The following is a 22070-nucleotide window of genomic DNA, read 5'->3' on the forward strand; positions in this document are numbered from 1 at the left end:
CTGGGACAATGAATTCACGGTGTTCTTATTTCAATTTCCAGGAGTGTAGATGCAACCCTTCCTTCCTCTTTACCGACAGATTAACTTCGGTGACGATTGCTTTTTCCAAATTTCCATTAGGTACACACGGTTAAATTTTTCACTGTCATTAAGGTCGATAAGTGAGGGGGAGGTTACACACTGTCAAATGTTTCTCTACGGAGTCACAGCCTCACCTCTAATTACATCGTTTCATCAATATTAAAGTGAAGTCCTCAAATGCCTTTTTAAGTTCTGGAGAGAGATGGGACTCTTTGGAGGATTATCGGTGACAGTAAACCCAAGGCATCGGATTTTTGCAAATCTTGCAGCGCTCGTGAGTAGACTAGCATTGTCGTGCTTAAGGGGGAGGGGGGGGGGGTTCTTGTGCGGATAAACTCTTATAATTCGGAATTCCATTACAGCATGCTGTCTCTCACAAACCAACGTAGTTACATCATACACCACCATGTAACAAGCTACAATTCTGAGCCCTCTAACGACAAAGGCCTACAAATACCTAGGCGTGAAGACTAAAGGCGTAGAAAGTTAGTAACGTTTGTTTCATTTAAAACATTTAAGAGTTTTCACATAAGAAATTCGGAAGCATTATTTCTCACCACGCCCTTGTACACATAAACATAACTGAGTTTGCTCGGAGCCCTCATATCACCAGTCCTACTAGCACATTCCTGTTTTTTCTGTTTATTTTTTCTCTTTTTTCTGCAACGTTCTCAAATCTTGTTTGCTGTTGAACAGATCTTGTTTCTCAACCACCACCATGACAGACTAATATGTGGCCTTAAAGAAAATGAACCCCATTTAGTTATTGATTTTGCTCCTAAAGCCGAACTCTTCGTTGAAATCATGAGAGACCGTAACGTTGTGGACGTAGGGGACTGTATAAGCGAAGTAACGTGGCCATCAGTACCACAGGGACGCTTCGGTAGCTGTGAAGGCCCTACAGGAACGCTAAAAAGTGCCGCCGATTCGGGGTTCGTAATGTGCACATAAGTTGAAGAGGCACAGAAGAACACTGGAAGATGTGTTTAAATATTCTGACCAGCATGAGAGATGGGAACATTGTGGCTGTGTAGATTTAATAAGAGCTGTGGGCAGGTAAGGCTAACGGAATATGACTACGAAGTCTTTCGCGACGGAGTCCTTGCATAAAAAGTTCTCGGTTTACATTCCGCATCAAATTTGAATGAAATCCCTAGCTTTGACGCGGCAAGTACACCGAGTACTTTTTATGCAAGGCTAACAGAAGGCAATAATTAATAGTACCAGTTGTCAATGAGGAATGCCGTGACGATCACTGGTAGAAATATTAACAATTGTTCCACAAGGACCACTTAAGCAGAACTGAAATGCCAAAGATGGGTATAGTGTTCTTTGTCGGTCAACCGCCCTTATAACCCTTGCAACTTAAAACCTATAAGAGAAAAAAAAATAATACATGTAAATTTGCAGAAAATTTTCTGATGTACAGATGTTATTCAGGATGCTTTAACCAATTTTCTCTTTTGGAAACGACGAACTCGGAAGAGAAACGATTTAGCACTGATATCGACCATTCTTCAGTGTTGCAGGGACCGCACAGGCTCACCTCGGTCGAGAACTTGGATTTTAAGATAGCGAACCAAATTATAAAACATGTTAAAATTTAAACTGTGAACGTGGTCCGTATTTTTACTCTTATTGCACAGGCCTATGGAGACGTCTTGGCCGTAAAATGTGAAAAAGATCATCGTCACTCTGCTTTCCGTAGTCTGCTTTTCATCTTGTTGTACTTTAAGCACAAGTGCTTTCTGCCTCAATTCACCGTTTTGTCAATTTTGTTTTGAACTACCAGTGCCATTCCCATGAACCCGTCAGAGACATCTAGTCGTACAATGAGTTACTTGTACGAATGTGGCGTATTGTAGCAGTCATTTGCAGTTTGCAAAGGAACAGTCGGTACGGAGATTCTGCTACGTGATTGTAGGACACTGTAACATATTTATTTTTCTTTTTGTTTCTTACTTTTATTTACTTATTAATTGTAGTGGTCATATTGAGAAGAACATTGAGAGTCAAAGGAAGTATATCAATAGTTATTGTGACGTAAATTAGAGTTTGTACTACTTCTATTATGAGTGGCTTGAAGTGAAAACACTGGGGCAGTACCCATTTGTAATGTAAATTTATTAAATTATACGCCGTTTATTGCCGGTTATTTGGGACTTCTATTTATTTTAGGCGTTATGAGTTCATGGGAGTGTCGAGATGTGGAATTGTGTCTAGGAAAAATTCAAATTTGCTTTCAAATATATCACATGAAATAATGGGTGATTGAAAACTGTATGTCCCAGTGGCTCTAAAGCGAACCTTCGCCATAAAACCTCTTATTATTTACTTTTTGTCAATTTCTACTTGTATTTGTTGCTTACTATTAAAATAAACGTTTCTTTTGTTAAATATTTGAGAATTATATACCAAAATGAAACTTTTACCGTAAAACAATGGTTGTTTACCTTTGCTATTTTCTTCTTGTACAGCTTGCTTGCTACGATAATAAGGGTTAATTTTTTTAAATGCTTCTAGTTTCTTTTTCTTCTTTTGAGACTCGAAGGATTCCTGTAGATTTAATAAATTATATCTTAAGGATATCTACAACACCATATTCGTTGACTGACAAGCAGCTTGCAGCTCCACCGGCATTTCTCTTGCATCTTTCTTGCTTTAGTAAAACATCATATTAACAAAATTCTGCATACTAATTCTTTTGGACTATCTATCAAGCTATGTTACTGATTTATATGAAACATAGAATGCACAACATTTACTGATGTATTACATGAGAATGTTTAATACTCGAAAGGCCCCTAATTAATTTGCACATGTAAACAGTTAGCTTCATCTCTAACTAAGGGATTAGCGCAGGGCTTAGTTCATACGATCTGTTAATTGACTGCAAATATTGCCCTAACTAATAGCCTATCATTTAGGGGTAGTCAAACAAACACCTGAAATTAACTAGATTATTAATTAATGTCCAAAAGAATATTTAGGTGTTCGGTCTCCCGATGCCAAATCTTTCCAGTAACGGAAGCACAAATCATATAAAATATTGTTTCTCGTGGAAGTACTTCCTGAGACAATAACGTTGTTACTGGTGTAATAGTTCTGAGTTGTTTAAGCTTTCACTGAATAATCCGATCTCTACCTCAGCTAGAAAGGAAACATCATGGCATTCGCCATAAGCGATACAAAGACACCACAGAGTACTTTCATCTACACTGCTACGTGGGATTTCTAGTACTGCCCTTCCGGGAAAAGACACATTGTCTTCCGACAAACATTTAAGATGGTATAATTCGTAAAGTATAGTCTTCCAACAACACAGGCCTTTTGATGTAACTTGATAATTTTTGTTTCGACATGACATTACTGTTGATAAAAATTATGACTGAAGTATCAAGGATTCCGTAATTAAGATTTACGAGGGGACCTACTCTTGTTTAAAGCGAAATACATTTCTGCAACTATGCCTCTGACGTGGTGCATTGCCTGCAACTATTTATTTTGGCACTGTCAGAATGTGCAGAAAATGTGACAACGTATATCTCTCAACATTACTTTAAAATTAGTATTTTCAAAAGATATTTTGCACTACTCGGTATTATCCATGGTCTACTGTTGCATCAGAGGGACCTTTAAAAGGCGGCAGTAAATGTATTCAGGGAATAGCATGGCAAATTGTTTATTTTATGTAAGTACACACAGAAAGCGCCATCACAAATTAATTTCGCAAGCTAGTCACAACATTCTGTTATCATACGCAGGAACAAAACACAATGAAAAGGACCGAAAAATTCTTACGGTATGGGAAGGATAGAATTCTCGTTATACGGTCATCTCACGACGTGTTGTAATTTTTCGTTGTTGTTTCTCTGCTTCAAACATTATTGCACTCAGCGATATAACCATAAATAAACATATAATCCTTTATCATATAGAGAGCGATCGAAACTTCTTACCTAATTAAAATATACAAACGACCCAGGAGACTGGAAACTACAGTTATGCGTAATTCTTTGTCCCAAAACCAGAGTTCTCCATCCTGTTACTAATAACACTGATCAAATAACATTTTAATTTCAATAAACATTATGTTAGGAGTCTCTCCGTCCTTTCGCAGTGGGTCGCGTGGTTATAGTGTTTCGGGCTATACGCGTTTTTTCTTACTCGGTGTGTTGTGTTCGTAATGAACTGTTATATTACTCTGTCGGTGGCTTGCCATTAAGCTGAGATATTGCGGAATGTATTAATGTCTTACTGTGGGACAGTACAATGCGAGTTTCTGTTGCTACTATGAGCATTCCAGAGTAGCCAAATTCTGAAGCTGGATATTCACTGGACTATGTGAGATTTGTATCGTCCAGTATTTGCTTACATAGCAGATATCCTTTGCCAAGTGCCTCTATTAGGCAACAGCGCAAAAAAACGTATTTACTTACTGTAATTATAGATTCGAATTACACACATTTATAAATCACAGCACTGTCCGCTGTTTCCACAATGACCAAGAACTGAATGAAATCATCACGCCTCTGTAAAAGGTGGATTCGCATTCTGAACAGGTAGGCCAGAAAATAGGAACAAAAGATGATTCTCTAGGGGGGGGGGGTATTATCTAATGACATTCCTGAATGTTTAGTCTCCGTGGCTTTACACTATATGCTAACTTGTCTTGTGAACATTTGCCTGAATGCTGACTGTGGTTACTTTCTCGAAAGCGGCTTCCAATTTGTTGTTGCACAACAGCCAAGTCGATGCATTTCTGGGTGCCTAGTTCCTTCAAAAATCACATTAGATCAAATATTGCTTACTGATGCGTGTGTTCCTGTGCGTATTTATTCTATGGAATCACCTCGCGACAAGATAGCACAGAATTATTTTTACTTGCCGTATGTCTCTCTGCCGAAGATTAGCTGAGTAACAGAAGATCATATGCCACGACTTCTATTACACACGAATAACTGATTTCTTCCGTTATTTTTAGGCACCATCTCAAAGTCACTTTTAGAAAAACAGGAAAAAATGTGGTAGTCCACACGATACAACACAACCTGGAGAAGGAACTCAAAGGAACGCATGAGCTATCGACGCGATAGACGACACAATAAGTACAAGTGAGAAAGCACCATGGTTAAGGAAATGGGTTATTTTTTGTGGTTAGTCGGGCTCAAACATTTATCTGTTAATTGTGATCAAATTTTTCACGTATTTTCGAGGAAACAGGTTGAATGACGAAGGGTTTACCTGGATAAGGATACGGTCTATTTCTTCCCTATGTTTGTTAAATTGATCTCATATTTCGCCTCTAACGGGCACGCTGTTCACGAGACATCTTACTTCCTTCTTGTAAACAAGAGATTATCTGCACCTATATCTATACTCTGAAAGCCAATGTGAAGTGCATGATAGTGGATACTTCCTAATTTACTAGTTTTAGAGCTTTTTCCGTTACATTCACGCTTAGATCGCGCTGGATTTATCATAATCTTTTCGTCACGATCCGAATGGGTATGATATGAAGGGGGTTGCAATATATTCTTAATGTTGATTCCTGAAACTGTCTCAGTAAAATTTCACAGGACAGTGCGTCTGTCTTCAGTAGTCTACCAGTTTAGATGTTTCAGCATTTTCACGACAGTCTATCATTCGTCAAACAAACTTGTAGAAATTATGCGGCTCTTTCCTGAATACGTTCAATATCTCCTGTTAATCCAATTGATACGGGTCCCACACACTTCAGCAATATTCATTGTACATGACGACTCTCCTAAGAGTCATCAGGTGCACTTTCCCTGCTGTTACGGCAGACACTAGCAATTTTGTTTTGGCAAAGCGTAGCTGAAGTCAGCTCATCACATGTTTCATGCGACGCTCAGCGTCAGCGGAATGCGTCTGTTAGTTTCCCGTTCCAAACGAAATGATTTTGTATCGGAATCTTACGTACCCAGTGGACACAGCGCTACCAGATACTAGCTTCCCGATGCGCGTTAACAGGAACAGTAAAACACGAGGAATAACTGGTACACCAGTAGCGACTGAACAGCACATTACTGCCTAGCGGTAGCAGTCATGGCGGGCCAGAGCAGTGCTGTCACTGTTGGAACACTCGTTATTCTTCGAGTTTTACTGACCCTGTTAATACATATCGATAACACGACTATCACACTAGATTAATCCGGTGGCACTCTGTCGAATGGGTACATACGATTCCGCTTTAAAAATCATTTTGCTTGTAACGTGAAACCAACCTACGCTTTAGAAAATCTTCAGCGGTTAGACTGGGATGAGGTGTACAATGAATCCAATGCTAATTTAAATTATAACTTATTTCATGATACACTTGTAAGAGAATTGTAAAACTGTTTCCCCAAGAAAGTAGTTAAATCTAATTACAAGAAAACATGCAAAAAACCTTGGCTTACTAAATGAATAGAAATATTTTGTAACCACAAAAGGGAACTATATCAAACAACAAGAAAGAGTAATGACCCAGAAATAGCCAAATATTATAAAAACTACTGTGCTACATTAAGAAAAGTTATTAAAAAATCCAGAAGCATGTGCATCATACCTCTGATAACAAAATCAAAACAATTTGGAATATTATTACAAGGGAGACAGGACAACCAACAGTTCAGGATGATCGCATCACCATCAAAGCGAATGGAAACTTAACAAACAACAAGCCATAAGTCGAAAAATAATCATTTTTTATATGTTGCAGAGAAAATAGGATCTAAATGTTCATTACAAGAAGCAAGGCAGATAATGGAAGAGACCTTACCCACACCATTTGATACAATCGAAATTCCACCCACCTCTCCTTCTGAAATTAGGAAGATAAATTATCTCAAGAATAGAAGCTAACATGGTATTGATGGCATTTCCAGCAGGATAATAAGACTTGTTCCCAAGAGATAAGTGGGATTCTTAGGCACATATGTAATAGCTCTCTGAAGCAGGGTATTTTCCGAGATAGACTGAAGTATGTCATTGTCAAACCACTGCATAAAAAAGGGGATTCGTCTGATGTCAACAACTACCACCCAATCTCTCTTCTGACTGCCTTATCCAAAATTCTTGAAAAAGGAATGTAGAGTAGCTTCACACCTTTGTAAAAATAAAGTTTTAACAAAATGTCAGTATGGTTTCCCGAAGGGTCTTTCAACTGAAAATGCTATATATGCATCTCAGTAAATTAGCTTACCACGCCTATTTTCATTCTCGTATGGTATCATATTCTGGGGTAACTCATCATTGAGTAAAAGAGTGTTCATTGCGCAACAGAGTGTAATCAGAATAATTGCTGGAGCTCATCCAAGATCATCCTGCAGACACCTATTTAAAGAGCTAGAGATCTTTACTGTAGCCTCACTATATATATATATTCAATTGTGAAATTTGTTATTAACAGTCCGAACGAATTGAAAAGTAATAGCAGTGTACATGGCTTCAACACTAGGAGAAAGGGTGATCTTCAGTACTGAATGTGAAATCTTACTTTGGTTCAGTAGGGGGTAAATTATGCTGCCACAAAAGCTTTGGTCACTTACCTAGTAGCATCAAAAGTCTGACAGATAACCATATCGCATTTAAAAGGAAATTAAAAGAATTTCTTAATGGCAACTCCTTCTACTCATTAGATGAATTTTTGGATATAGTAAGTGGGTAATTTCCCCGACCCCCACAAAAAAAAACTAAATATTTATTTTCATGTAAAATTTTGTCTAATGTAATATCATGTGAAGACACCTTATATTAACCTGACCCGTTCCTTATCATTACGAAGTGTCGTATACATGGTCTATGGAACAAGTACTAATCTAATCTAATCTGTCAACGCTGGGAGTCGCATAAAAGACATGATGAGCTGCATTGTTTGGGCTAACACCAGCTACATGTTGCAAAAGCCAAACTGCAGATATGTGCGAGTCACACGATTCTTTTGTATGCGGTCTTCTGTGTAGGCATTGTATTTCCCTATTATTCTCCCACTTGCTTTGGCTACGACTGAGCCTATCTTGTCATGCGATATCATCTCCCTACAAATTGTTACACGCTGGTAATTGTATGACTTGCCGATTACAGCTGTGACTCACTAATATTTCTGTCGTACGATACTACGGTGTTCTTGTCCTAGAAGTGCACAATGTTATATTTCTGAACATCTAAAGCAAGCTAATCTCTGAACCACTTTTAAATTTCATTAAGTACCGACTAAACATTTATGCACTTTTTTACACAGTAGTTCATTACAAGTAATTGTATCATCTGTGAAAAGTCTGATTTTAATATTAATATTGTCTGCAGCGTCATTTGTATACATGAACAGCAAGTGTCCTAACATACTTCGAAGATACTTCTACATGAAGAGTCTTCATTGAATATAACATGCTGTGTCTTACTCACCAGGAAATCCTAAATCTACACAAATCTCGCTTGATACTTCACTCGTATTTTCGTTAATTCGTTTATGTGAGGTACTGAGTCAGACGCCTTCAGTTGTTAAAAAACACTTCATTTCTCCCAACATTTCATATTTGAATGTTACTGAATGAAGAGAGGAAGTACTGGTCGCCAGTGACTCAAGAAGTGGAAATTATAGCGCTAAAGCTAAATATTTTGTATTAGTCAATATCCTATTTAGCCCATTTTCAGCAGCATGTACAAATGTTAAAATTATGCATAACACTGTGCTGTCTGCAATCATGTTCTTTTTTTATTTTGTTGTCGATTTCGGTTTTTAACCATCATCAACGGCAAGGAAACTATCACATATATATCATATGTCACACATGCTTTAAGTGCCAAGAAAAATCGTTAACAGTTATAAGATTAAAATATGATGGCACACTGACACAAGGACAGCGCGTTATGATTTTCTGTGATAACTTATGTTGAAGCATGTGATATATCAGTGACAACTCCCCTACCGTTGATGAGAAGAGAAGGCGAGAAAATGAGCATAGCGTAGCAGCCTCATCAATGCTTTGTTATTGTTTTTTGGCACTAATAATCGTCACATAGGTTTCACCCTATAATGAAACTAGTGATAGCCATGAATCGATATTCACATAGGATTAATTGGCATGGCAAGCACATTGTTTCTGATGGAGCAACTGGAATGGCCTAAGATGTGTCTTTCTACGCGAGATTGAAACGAGTGGAGGTAGTACTATTCACTGGGTAGGTAAACGACATCCCAACAGCCAGAAACGCCGCCCATGCCCAATTCGCCGATGACACGGCGTTACTGGATAGTCAATGAAGGCTGAATACAACAATAGCAAGGCAACAGGAGCAAGTAAACATCGTCTAATACTGGGCCCGACTCAACGAAGTAAAAATCAGTACTGAACAACAAAATCAGTTATTTTGACCCCAGCTTCGGTCGATAATCCACGACCGCAACGATATCCACGGCAGAAACATAGACTGCACTAACAACGTGAAGTACCTGGGGGTCACCATAGTCAGCCAAATCCTCTTCATGACCCACATAGACGAAAGAACTACTAACCAGCAAATAGATGCACCACGACACCAAAATCGATATTTACGAGGCCATCATACAATACACAATGTTCTAATGATGTTCACCATGGAGAATCACGAGCCAATTAAACAGAAAACCGCTGCAAGTACTACAAAAGCGGTGACGAAAACTCTTCCTAAACGCGCCAAGGTCGACAAGCACAAAATCATCCACACAGAACTCGAAATGCCCACTGTAGAGAGCCAAATCGTCGAGACGACAAAACGACTTTTCTTCAACGCAGATCGTCCCGGACCTAACTGCTGACAACTGCAAGACCTAGCAATAGCTGACCCAGTACCATAGCACAAAGTCAAAGTTCCCATGTCAGTATTAACAGACGTGTAAACAATGTTCAACAAAATACTCTAAAACAAGAGAACACTCACAGTCATACGAGGAGCGAATGCTTAAAGGAAAACGCCGTCAAAAGCTTACATCGGTGCCCCAATTTATGAATATGAATGGTTTCGTCATTATGAAACCCTATACCCTACATTTCAGGACCATCATCCGCAGGAGGTACATAGATCCCTAGCCAAAGCACAACAGACAATATTTTAAAAAAATGAATGAAATAAAAAAGCTCTAACTTCACAACAAATGTGTCAGCTTTTCGCTGGCTTCTCACTGCATAGGAGGCAGAAATTTAACAGCAAAATGCACAGTACCGAACGCCAACACAAGCTCAAAGAGAGTAACATTTACAACTGATGCTACTGGCGACACTAGTACACTACTGGCTATTAAAATTGCTACACCAAGAAGTAATGCAGATGATAAACGGGTTTTCATTGGACAAATATATTATATTAGAACTGATATGTGATTACTTTTTCATGCAATTTGGGTGCATAGATCCTGAGAAATCAGTACCCACAACAACTACCTCTGGCCGTAATAACGGCCTTGATACACCTGGGCATTGAGTCAAACAGAGCTCGGATGGCGTGTACAGGTACAGCTGCTCATGCAGCTTCAACACGATGCCGCAGTTCATCAAGAGTAGTGACTGGCGTATTGTGACGAGCCAGTTGCTCAGCCACCACTGACCAGACGTTTTCAATTGGTGAGAGATCTGGAGAATGTGCTGGCCAGGGCAGCAGTCGAACATTTTCTGTACCCAGAAAAGCCCGTACAAGACCTGCGACATGCGGTCGTGCATTATCCTGCTGAAATGTAGGGTTTCGCAGGGATCGAATGAAGGGTAGAGCCACGGGTCGTAACACATCTGAAATGTAACGTCCACTATTCAAAGTGCCGACAGTGCGAGCAAGAGGTGACCGAGACCTGTAACCAATGCCAACCCATACCTTCACGCAGGGTGATATGCCAATATGGCGGGACGAATACACCCTTCCAATGTGCGTTCACCGCGATGTCGCCAAACACGGATGCGACCATCCTGATTCTGTAAGCAGAACCTGGATTCATCCGAACGAATGACGTTTTGTCATTCGTGCACCCAGGTTCGTTGTTGAGTACACCATCTCAGGCACTCCTGTCTGTGATGCAGGGTCAAGGGTAACCGCAGCCATTGTCTCCGAGCTGCTAGTCCATGCTGCTGCAAACGTTGTCGAACTGTTCGTGCAGATGGTTGTTGTCTTGCTAACGTTGTCGAACTGTTCGTGCAGATGGTTGTTGTCTTGCAAACGTCCCGATCCGCTGACTCAGGGATCGAGACGTGGCTGCACGATCCGTTACAGCCATGCGGGTAAGATCCCTGTCATCTCGACTGCTAGTGATACGAGGCCGTTGGGATCCAGCACGGCGTTCCGTATTACCCTCCTGGACCCACCGAACCCATATTCTGCTAACAGTCACTGGATCTCGACCAACGCGAGCAGCAATGTGACTATACGATAAACCGCCATCGCGATAGGCTACAATCCGACGTTTATCAAAGTCGGAAACGTGATGGTACGCATTTCTCCTCCTTGCACGAGGCATTAGAAGAACGTTTCACCAGGCAACGCCGGTCAGCTGCTGTTTGTGTATGAGAAGTCGGTTGGAAACTTTCTTCATGTAAGCATGTTGTAGGTGTCGCCACCGGCGCCAATCTTGTGAGAATGCTCTGAAAAGCTAATCATTTGCATACCACAGCATCTTCTTCCTGTCGGTTAAATTTCGTGTCTGTAGCACGTCATCTTCGTCGTGTAGGAATTTTAATGGCCAGTAGTGTAATTATTTCAGTAGATGCAATACATGTAACACATATAATTGCTGATGTCTACACGAACATGTGTAAAGGAAGATAATGCGTGTATAAGGAAATCCGGCAGTAATTTACGATTAAATAAACGTGAAATGCGCATATGCGCCGACGCCATAGCAGGCTACCTTCACACATGTGATGCAGCGTTTTTAGGCCTCAGTGAGATATTGACGTGTAAAGCGATATTAGTGAATCTCTCCGCTGCACTTTCTTCGCACCTAACGTTAGTCGGCAGGGCGACGGAAGAATATTATTCCTCAGCGGGAACGGCGCGGCGGATGGGAGTAAGGAGACGTGGAGATGTGCAGCCTTACACCATACGCGAGTTTACGACGCAATATCCTTGAGGCGGGCGCTATCATGCGTGTCTTTCACTTCTCGTGAGATAGCTTTCAACGACCGGCACAACACCCCTCCCTCCCCCCCGTAGATCCCTCACTGCATAATGCAGTTTTTCGTCCTCCCCCTTACCCTCCACCTGCCCACCACCAACTTTCATCCCTACATTAGCATTACGCGTCTTACGGGCAGTTGAGTCCCAACGTCTGAAGGGAGTCTCACAGAAGGGGCAGACGACGCGCGTCAGCAATGATCCAAGACGATGTATTTGGAAAACAACGTACTGCCCTGTAACAGTTTGATTCATAGCTAGTTGTTTCAAAACAAAAGTTTTTGGCCGGCCGAAGTGGCCGAACGGTTCTAGGCGCTACAGTCTGGAGCCGCGTGACCGCTACAGTCGCTGGTTCGAGTCCAGCCTCGGGCATGGACGTGTGTGATGTCCTTAGGTTAGTTAGGTTCAAATAGTTCTAAGTTCTAGGGGACCTATGACCTCAGCAGTTGAGTCCCATAGTGCTCAGAGCGATTTTTACTTTGAACAAAAATTTTCTCGAAACTAAAGTAACTACGTTGAAAGTAAGGCATAACATGCGATTAGTATTCATGCTGTAATGTCGTTCCTAATAGACTGTTGAAGCGTCATGTGCAGAGTATCTCCTTTAGCAATCCGGAAGTTACAGTATTTCATTTACAATTCGTGCACTAAATGCTCATATACACCGACTAGCAAGGGACCAGTTGTCTAATACCTAAGAGGGGAGAAGAAGAAGATGAAATACTGAAATTCATATCAATTCCTATCGCATAGAAACTTCCTGGCAGATTAAAACTGTGTGTCGGACCGAGACTCGAAGTTTATAGAGCACTTGCCCGCGAAAGGCAAAGGTCCCGAGTACGAGTCTCGGTGCGGCACACAGTTTTAATCTGCCAGGAAGTTTCATATCAGCGCACACTCCACTGCAGAGTGAAAATCTCGTTCTTATCTCATTGCTTACGTGGGGTCTTGGCCAGTCGTTGCTTATAGGGCGCCTAAACGACTCTGCGTTCTCGGAATGCTATACAACAATTCAAAGAAATAACATTAGTGGTTTTATTTCTAGAAAGAAAATTGACATTATTTACCTCTGATTACAGCAAACGTCGCTAGCAAGAGGCGATATGACAACAGTAAAGCGATACACCAAGTCCAAGTAAGCACTTGATACGGATCACGACAGTCTGATAGCGTAGCAATTAAATCCGTCGCAACCTGAGCCGATCTGAGTGGCCGAGGCTAGCAGGAGCCACGCTTGGATTCACTTCTTCCAGGTGTCGCTTTTGGCGCGGCGCGGTCCAGTTCCCCGCGCACCACTGGCCGACGTTTCCTCACCGCCTTCTCTGGTCTTGCGTTCTGCATCTCCGGTCTGGCGCTTGTTGTTACGCGAGCACATTCCTGCCTCTCCCCCCCCCCCCCCCCCATCCCAAAGCCTTCTTTTAGTTTTTAGTTTAGCCTCTGAAAGGTGTGGAAAAGTTTGGTAGAGATACTTAAAACATGGTCCACCTTTAGGCAAAACCTTTACAAACTGTTTCATTTTGCCTAACTTTATATATAGAGGTTGTAGGAGTACGTGTTTTGGATCTACAATGTTTTTGAGTAGGATGTTTTTCTCCCAGGTCTTCAAGACCTCCTCACAGGTCAGTTCTCTCTGCACCAGTGTTGTCCCTTTCACACAAGAAAGATGGAAATTTGCTAAAGGCACCTTGCTGACCAAGGAGCATGCATATAACTTTCAAATCGCCACATTTCATCCAACCATGAGCAGAATAGCGTATTTTATTTAGCACAGTTTCTAGGTTTTCGTAGCCTTCTTTCATATGTACAGAGTGTAAAACAGATGTAGGTGCATTCAGTTTATCATTGTGTAATAGAAAAGCATTTAAACTAGTTTTGGATGAATCTATTAATAGATCCAGTCTTCCTATTTGTATTCAGTACCAAAGTCATTCATCAGGCCGGGAATGTTTGAGCAGAACACTAAATCACCTTATTGTTGAAAAAAACTTCGAAAATTTCTGCTCTCTCTTTCTTTACATGTATATGCTGGTTCCAACGGCCAAAAGGTTCTTTTCATTTAATCTAGATACAAGAAATTCAGCTGTTTCTTTCGTTAAGCCCAGATCCGTAACTAAATCGTTAATCTCGGTGTGAGTTAACAATTTGGGCTCTAGACTTAGTGTATTACAATGGAATTCTTCATCATCTGGTTCATCTAAATCAGATCACACATCAGAAAATACTTCTGTTGGAATAGAATTTAAATCATCTCGTGGTTCAGGAACCGGCATATCTACACCATGCCCTGGTCGGATGGCGGACAGAAGGTTAGGGTAGCTTAATACCATCTTGTTTTTCAAATTATGATCAGTAATATCAATACTGCGAAAGTAGATATCATCGGAATGATTTTTTGGCTCCCTCGATATCATAGAAACAGCAAATCTAAAGGCTTTTTTCTTCCTTTTGGACCATTTCCCCAGATCGTCAACACATACATAACATACCTTATGCGGCGCCCAAGATTTATCTTGATCGCCAGGTTTAGATCCAAAGTATGACAGAGAAACTCTTTTCACAACGTCTGTTCTGTTTCTATGGTGTCTTTTAACCACAAACTGACTACATATATAAGAAAAACTGTCAGCTGAGTTTTTACAACCGCAATTAGACATATCACTGGGCGCATACAGGAAACAGGAAAGTGAGGTTAGGTTAACAGTAAACAAACCCCACCTGTTAACATAAAAATAGACTGGACCTCTTTCTGCCAGAAAAAGTCTTTCAACAGTGCTACCAAAGTTTTAAATTATTTTAACTGTATAAGAGCTGTTATCTGCAGTGGATACACCGGTTCCCGTGAGATCACCGAAGTTAAGCGCAGTTGGGCGTGGTCGGCACTTGGATGGGTGACCATCCAGGTCGCCATGCGCTGTTGCCATTTTTCAGGGTGCACTCAGCCTCGTGATGCTAATTGAGGAGCTACTCGACCGAATAGTAGCGGTGGTGTGTTGACCCCACGCCCCTCCTAACCGCATCCTCTACCGAGGATGACACGGCTGTCGGATGGACCGGGTAGGCCACTCGTGGCCTGAAGAGGGAGTGGTTTTTTATATAAAAGCTGTTAAATTATTCAAAAATCCCTTAATTTAATTAATGTAACTGTAAAATGTGAAGAAATGGTGGGTGATATAGTTTTTTAAGTGTCATATTAGGATTTCCCACGCTAAAAATCATATGAATAAGGTATTTTCAGCAAAAATGTTTTTCCGTCGTTTCCCTGTGTTATCAACGGTAGGAAGTGCAGTGTTCTGCTTCATTAAAAAACTTTTTCCTGACGCCACTCCGAGTGAACTTGGTTATGATCAGCTGGTTCAGGCCCTAACTAACAATTATGACCAACAAGTGAATGTGGTAGCAGCTAGGTATCAATTCTTTAATTGTAAAACATGGTCAGAACAAACATATCGCTAGTGGGTGACAGATTTGTAGGGTATGACAAGGAAATGCATATTCAGATGTGCTTGGTTGGTTCAAATGGTTCTGAGCACTATGGGACTTAACATCTATGGTCATCAGTCCCCTAGAACTTAGAACTACTTAAACCTAACTAACCTAAGGACATCACACAACACCCAGCCATCACGAGGCAGAGAAAATCCCTGACCTCGCCGGGTTCAAAATGGTTCAAATGGCTCTGAGCACTATGGGACTCAACTGCTGAGGTCATTAGTCCCCTAGAACTTAGAACTAGTTAAACCTAACTAACCTAAGGACATCACAAACATCCATGCCCGAGGCAGGATTCGAACCTGCGACCGTAGCGGTCTTGCGGTTCCAGACTGCAGCGCCTTTAACCGCACGGCTACTTCGGCCGGCCTGACCCCGCCGGGAATCGAACCCGGGAACCCGGGCGTGGGAAGCGAGAACGCTACCGCACGACCACGAGATGCGGGCCAGATGTGCTTGTGGTGCTTTATACTGCGATGTCACGTTGGGTGATCCGAGCATGTATAGTGTACCTGATGTCAAACTCAGACAACAAGTTTTGAAACAGTTCGATCCATCATTTCAGCAGGTTCAAATGGTTGAAATGGCTCTGAGCGTTGTGGGACTCAACTTCTGAGGTCATAGTCCCCTACAACGTAGAGCTAGTTAAACCTAACTAACCTAAGGACACCACACACATCCATGCCTGAGGCACGATTCGAACCTGCGACCGTAGCGGTCTCGCAGTTACAGACTGCAGCGCCTAGAACCGCACGGCCACTTCGGCCGGCCATTTCAGCAGGTATTACAAATACTAGATCAGTACGATTCCAGTACCTTGTCGGCTCGTACATTTGAGCAGCTGACTGTTTGTTGGATTGAGTCCCTTAGTTGTTATCGCCCCATTCCACACTGGAGGCGTGCGATAACCACGCCGAGTAGACAACATTCCATGGTGCGAAAGCTGTTCACTAAACAGGCGGCTACACAGGTCAACATAACTAAGTCCTGCCCTCACTGTTACGTACGGCGCAAACGCCAAGATTGCCAGCCCCCCCAAGCTCAATGTTACACTTGTGGTAGGAAAGGACAAGTGCAGTCCGTATGTTTGCAATGGAAGAAACAAAAGATTTCGGCCCACTCACAAAAATCTGGTGACAATGCCCATGTCACTAATGCAGTATATTCGTAGTCTGTAACTAGCAAGTGTGCAGTTTGACAGTGATATGTCAGTCAAACAAACTTTTTGTTCATTTCCTTATTTGTGGGAAACGTGTGAAATTTCAATTGGACATGGTTACCTCTGTCACACAGCTAATTCGTCACACATAGGAACTGTTTGGCTTCCCACACCTGCCTAAAACTAGCACGCAACTGAAGGCATGTGATGGACAAGACATTCCTGTTCTCAGAACATGTAATTGCTTGCTAAGAATTGCTCTCCTGCACGAACAGTGACTTTTGCAGTGCTACAGTCATGTGAGCATGAGAACATATTTGGAATTGACTCTTCTGATTTGTTTGGCTTTGACATTCAGGGCAATGTGTTATCAATGTCTGCAGTCAACGCCAAAGACAGTGTAGGTAGTTTGCTGAAAGAATTCACAGAACTCTTTCCTGAAGGTTTAGGCAAAGCTAACAATTTTGTTGCACATATTAAGTTGAAGACAATGTTCAGCCGAAATTTTGCCAGGCCAGAACCGTTGCCATTGCATTATGAGACGGAGTCGTGGCTGAACTTTAAGAATTGCATGATATCTGAGTTACTGGGCCCATATCGACTAGTCAATAGGCAATCCACTGGTTTTGCTCCCCAAACCTTCAGATCGCTGTCGTATCTGTGTTGACTTTAAGCCTACAGTCAACCTACAAATTGTCGTCTGTACTTACCCATTTCCACTGCCAGAGGATCTCATGGACAAATTGGGCGCTGGACGCTGTTTTTCAAAAACTGAATCGCGCTATGCGTGTCTCCAAATACCACTCGATGAAGAATCTCGAAAAGTGTGTGTAGTAAATACCCATACGGGCTTGTGTAAATATTTGCGTTTGCCTTTTGACAGTACTTGTTCACCCGGCATTTTTCAACGGTATTAGGAGCAGCTGACTGCACAAGTGCCGAACCGTTCAAACTATTTGGACGACATTGTAGTAGCAGGTCTTACACCTGAACATATTGCAAATTTACGTGCTTTGGTCCGTGTATTATCTGATGCAGGACTAAAGTGTAGACTGGACAAGTGTGATATTTTTAAAATCTGAGTTGCAGTATCTTGGTCTTGTCATGAACATTCAGGATGTACATTTGTTAGCGATGTGAGATTTGACAGTTCCTCGCAATATCACAGATCTGCAATCAGTTTTAGGAAAAATGTACTATTATATTGGTTCGTATCAAATCCTGCACACATCGCAGCTACTGTGCATCGCTTGCGTCGCAAGAATGCTCCTTTTGTTTGGAAAGATGAGTGCCAAGTATCTTCTCAGAAACTTAAAGATGCATTGCTCAACGATCGTTGCTTAGTAGACTTTGATCATGACAAACCAGTTGTATGGCAAGTTAACGCTTCCTATTACGGAATCGGTGCAGTGTCTTCACACAGAATGGGTGATAAGGACAGACATATTGCTTTCCATCAAAAGTGTTGTCCAAAGCTCAGTGCAACTACTCAGAATTTGAAAAAAAGGCTTTGGCTATTGTGTGTGATGTCACCAAATTTCAAAAAAAATGTTCAAATATGTTGAAATCTTATGGGACTTAACTGCTAAGGTCATCAGTCCCTAAGCTTACACACTACTCAACCTAAATTATCCTAAGGACAAACACACACACCCATGCCCGAGAAAGGACTCGAACCTCTGCCGGGATCAGCCGCACAGTCGATGCCTGCAGCGCCCTAGACCGCTCGGCTAATCCCGCGCAGCTACCAAATTTCACCACCATTCGTATGGCAGAAAATTCTACTTAGTAACGCATCACGAGCCTTGGCAATCTTTATTTCAACCGACGAAACCGGTTAGTGAACGAACCGCTCAAAAACTACAAACCGGCTTTGTTGTTTTCTCAATATCAGTACGACACTGTGTATCGTCCGACGACTCAATATGGTAATGCTGACGCGCTTTCACGTCTTCCGATTGGCCCTGATACAGATTAGTCACATCGAAGCTCAGGATTCTGAATTGCTTCAGTCTTTTCCGCTGAACTCTAAAGGTTGATTCGGTTGATTTGGGGGGAGGAGACCAAATTGCGAGGACATCGGTCTCATCGGATTAGGGAAGGATGAGGAAGGAAGTCAGCTGTGCCCTTTGAGAGGAACCACTCCGGCATTTGCTGAAGATATTTAGGGAAATCACGGAAAACCTAAATCAGCTTGGTCGGGCGCGGGATTGAACCGTCGTCCTCCGGAATGCGCGTCCAGTGCGCCAACCACTGCGTCACCTCGCTCGGTGCTGAACTGTAAGAAAATTGCACAGGCCACGGACGCTGATCCAGATCTGCACGTTATGCTCAACTACATTAGCACATCTTGGCCTCGCTCAGTGAATACCATAAGGAACTCAGAAGTGCGCCGTTACTTTGAACGGAGACATAGCCTCGCTGTACGAAAGGTGTGGTTCTTGTTCAGAATGACGACGGACAGTCGCGTGTGTTAATCCCTAAAGTTTTGCAAAAGAGATGTGTTGAAGTAACTTCACGAAGGACACAGGGAGATTGTTTGTACGAAAGACTCAACACTGTAATTGGCAGGTTATGAACGCCCAGCTAGAACAGATGTCATCATTGTGTCACGCATGTGCGGAAAATCAGTCCGCTCCACCACACTAAATTCTCTGCTTGGCCTAAGTCGCAATCGCCATGGCAACGTGTGCTTATAGACTTTGCAGGACCTTTTTGGAACATTCGTCGTTTGATTGTGATTGACTCATATAGCAAGTTTACTTTAGCTGTGACTACAAACTCTGACAACGTCACTTAGCACAGTTCAGGTGTTGTCATCGATTTTTTGCCTAGAAGGTTTACCTGAAGTAATACTGTGAGACTACGGACCTCAGTTCACGTCAAATAACCTTCTGTGAACGCATTGGCATACAGCACCTAACTACTGCACCGTTCCATCCACAATCAGACGGCGAAGCGGAATGTTTTGTCAAAATGTTCAAGCAGAAGAAGACCGAACTGCGCTCCGCATACGCCAGGGATCAAGCATTGCAACTGTATCACGCCTCATATTATTTGCACCCACGAGAGAGATCATCGCCGACGGAATTGCTTCAGGACTGCCGCCCTCGGACACTACTCCACCCGCTCCACCCTCCTCAGCATCCAATGCCGTAGGAAGGCCGCAATTACCGCTTTGCCCCGCATGATATTGTTTGTACAGCGTTTCTAGCGGCAGCAGACGATAGGCGCGTGGCGAGATCGTCCGTCGACTTGCCGATTGTGTGCATCTTATTTCAGGTCCCGATGGTATGCAGCGCCGCCATGAAAATCAACTTCACCTGTGAAAAGTACACGATGATCCTTCAGTCTTACCTCCCCAAGATTCACGGGTTCAGAGGACATCGGGGATTCAGCAGCCGCAAGACGGTGTCATCACGACACTGCTGGACGACCCCGTGGAGACGGAGCTTCGCCTCCTCCGCCTCCACTAGTCCTACCGATGGAACTGGACCCTCCTGCACCGCAGCAGTCGTCGCCCTCTTCATCTTGTTCAGGAGGTGGTCGCGTACCATTCTGGTCGTTTTCCGGGAGACGTTTCCGCCAGACAGCAGGCCGGATGGCGGGGTACGGCCGGAAGCTTGACGTCCCCTGCAGCCACTGCTTCGGGCCCGTCGAGGCGCCCGCACTCCTGCATCACCCGCCGTGGTCACAATCCATACGCAACGACGGTCCATCGCTTTGAGATGGTGGGGGGGGGGGGGGGGGGGGGGGCAGAGGGGCAGGAATGTGCTCGCGTAACAACAAGCGCCAGACCGGAGATGCAGAACGCAAGACCAGAGAAGGCGGTGAGGAAACGTCGGCCAGTGGTGCGCGGGGCGCGGGGTACTGGACCGCGCCGCGCCAAGAGCGACACCTGGAAGAAGTGAATCCAAGCGTGGCTCCTGCTAGCCTCGGCTACTCAGATCGGCTCAGGTTACGACGGACATAATTGCTACGCTATCAGACTGTCGTGATCCGTATCAAGTGCTTACTTGGACTTGGTGTATCGCTTTACTGTTGTCATATCGCCTCTTGCTAGCGACGTTTGCTGTAATCAGAGTTAAGTAATGTCAATTTTCTTTCTAGAAATAAAACCACTAATGTTATTTCTTTGAATTGTTGTATACCATCCCGAGAACGCAGAGTCGTTTAGGCGCCCTATAAGCAACGACTGGCCAAGACCCCACGTAAGCAATGAGATAAGAACGGGATTTTCACTCTGCAGCGGAGTGTGCACTGATATGAAACTTCCTGGCAGACTAAAATTGTGTGCCGGACCGAGACTCGTACTCGGGACCTTTGCCTTTCGCGGGCAAGTGCTCTACCAACTTCGAGTCTCGGTCCGGCACACAGTTTTAAGGCCTCTTTGTCGGACCTGACATCAGAAAATTGATGCTTGATGTAAACTTTGAATCCACAATGACCTAAAATGAGAAAGAAGCATGGATATCATTCAAGCAAGTTGTTACAAAGTTCTAATGACATGAGAAACACCCAGAATATGTTTCTATTATAGCTACAATGCTAGTGAAGTTTAAAACTTTAGGATGTTTAATGAGACTAATAATTCACTTTTTGAACTGTGACGTTGATTAATTTCCGGATAATATGGGAGATGTTAGTGAGCAGCAAGGAGAGCGATTTCACCAGGACATTGAAGTAACGGAAAAACGCTACCAAGGCCGGTGGAACACCAACATGATAGGAGACTACTGTTGGTCACTTCACCGAGAAGTTCAGCAAGCAACTAATCGTAGAAAAAGCTACACAAGAAGCTTCAAAGAAAAAAGAGAAAGAAAATACAAACCAATTCCACCTGACAAGCGAAACCTGTATTAACACATATCATTGCTTTAAGCAGTTTACTTTTAAATACAAACCACGCTTATGTTGTAACAAGATGTTTCATTAACTTCCCCGTTTACCATATATCCAAGGATGTTTATACTGAATAATAAAAAGCATATTGCTCGAAAATTAATGGTGATACAAAAAAACTAAGGCTAGGTTTGGATTCAGCTCATAAAAATCTATAAAGATCAGTGAAAAGTAAATAAAGTTTTCATAAAAATTTATTTCGTTAACATGTCTAGTAAATATCTGCAACATTGTGGGTTCGTAAATGTGCCTCAAACAGTGCTAACCACTCGAGCCATTCCTATTTTTGTTCACTAAA

Source organism: Schistocerca piceifrons, chromosome 7 (genome assembly GCF_021461385.2).
Source record: "Schistocerca piceifrons isolate TAMUIC-IGC-003096 chromosome 7, iqSchPice1.1, whole genome shotgun sequence".
NCBI classification, from domain to species: Eukaryota; Metazoa; Arthropoda; class Insecta; order Orthoptera; family Acrididae; genus Schistocerca; species Schistocerca piceifrons.